Source organism: Micropterus dolomieu, linkage group LG21 (genome assembly GCF_021292245.1).
Source record: "Micropterus dolomieu isolate WLL.071019.BEF.003 ecotype Adirondacks linkage group LG21, ASM2129224v1, whole genome shotgun sequence".
Lineage (NCBI taxonomy): Eukaryota > Metazoa > Chordata > Actinopteri > Centrarchiformes > Centrarchidae > Micropterus > Micropterus dolomieu.
The window spans coordinates 157,014-159,061 of NC_060170.1; positions in this window are offsets into that span (position 1 = coordinate 157,014).

A 2,048-nucleotide genomic window follows, 5' to 3' on the forward strand; every position below is an offset into this window, starting at 1 on the left:
AACTAAGGGATGGTTCAGGACTCACCTGAGCCAGCCCTAACTATAAGCTTTATCAAAGAGGAAAGTCTTAAGCCTACTCTTAAATGTGGAGATGGTGTCTGCCTCCTGAACCCAAACTGGAACCTGGTTCCACAGGAGAGGAGCTTGATAGCTGAACGCTCTGGCTCCTAGTCTACTTTTGGAGACTCTAGGAACCACAAGTAACCGTGCATTCTGGGAGCGCAGTGCTCAGGTGGGGTAGTAAGGTACTATGAGCTCTTTAAGATAAGATGGTGCCTGACCATTAAGAGCTTTGTAGGTAAGAAGAATGATTTTAAATTCTATTCTGGATTTTACTGGAAGCCAATGCAGAGAAGCTAAGACAGGAGAAATATGATCTCTTTTCCTGGTTCCTGTCAGAACACGTGCTGCAGCATTCTGGATCAGCTGAAGAGTCTTAACGGACTTTTTCGAGCAGCCTGATAATAAGGAATTGCAGTAATCCAGCCTAGAAGTAACAAATGCATGGACTATGCAATATTACGTAGGTGAAAAAAGGCGGTCATTGAAATTTGCTTAATGTGAGACTTAAACGACATGTCCTGATTAAAGATAACTCCAAGATTCCTCACAGTGGTGCTGGAGGCCAGGGCGATGCCATCAAGGGAAACTATATCTTTAGATAATGGGTCACGGAGGTGCTTAGGCCCCAGAACAATAACTTCAGTTTTATCTGAGTTTAACATTAGAAAATTACAGGTCATCCAGGTTTTAACATCCTGAAGGCACATTTGAAGTTTAGCGGACTGATGAGTTTCATCTGGCTTGATCGATGGATATAACTGAGTATCATCTGCATATCAATGAAAGTTTATGGAGTGTTTCCTGATAATATTGCCTAAAGGAAGCATATATAAAGTGAAGAGGATTGGTCCAAACTCCATGACTAACTTTGGCATGCATGGAGGACTCATCGTTAACATGTACAAACCGAAATCGATCTGATAAATAGGACTTAAACCAGCTTAGAGAGGTTCCTTTAATGCCAATGAAATGTTCCAGTCTCTGTAATAGGATCTGATGGTCAATGGTATCAAATGCAGCACTAAGATCTAATAAAACCAGTACAGAGACAAGTCCTTTGTCTGATGCAATAAGAAGGTCGTTAGTAATTTTCACCAGTGCTGTCTCTGTGCTACGATGAACTCTAAATCCTGACTGAAAATCCTCAAATAAACTATTGCTCTGTAGAAAGTCACACAGCTGTTTAGCAACTGCTTTCTCAAGGATCTTAGAGAAAAATGGAAGGTTAGATATAGGTCTATAGTTGGCTAAAACATCTGGATCAAGGTTGGGCTTTTTCAGAAGAGGTTTAATTACAGCTACTTTAAAGTACTGTGGTACATAGCCTGTTGATAGAGATAGATTGATCATATCTAGTATGGAAGTGCTGACTAAGGGTAAAACGTCTTTAAGCAGCCTAGTCAGGATGGGGTCTAAGAGGCAGGTTGATGATTTAGATGAAGAAATTATTGAAGTTAGTTGGTAAAGATTGAGGGAAGCAAAACAGTCTAAACATATATCTGGCTTTACAGCTGTTTCAAAGGTTCCTGAGTTTGGAAATAAGTTGGTGCCAGTTGAGGGCAGGTCTTGGTGAATTTTGTTTCTAATAGTTAGAATTTTATTATTAAAGAAGCTCATGAAGTCGTAACTACTGAGAGCTATGGGAATACTTGGCTCAATAGAGCTGTGACTCTGTCAGCCTGGCTACAGTGCTGAAAAGAAACCTGGGGTTGTTCCTATTTTCCTCTATCACTGACGAGTAGTACGCTGCTCTGGCAGTATGGAGGACCTTCCTACCAAATTAAACAAGAATTTTCCAGTTTGGTGGAACGCCAATTCCTCTCAAGTTTCCGCAATATTTGCTTTAATTTGCGAGTTTCAGTGTTATACCATGGAGCTAACCGTCTTTGTTTTATTATTTTCTTTTTTAGAGGGGCTACAGAGTCCAGTGTCATTCGCAGCGAGCCTGCAGCACTATCAACAAGATGATCGATTTGGGAGGGACT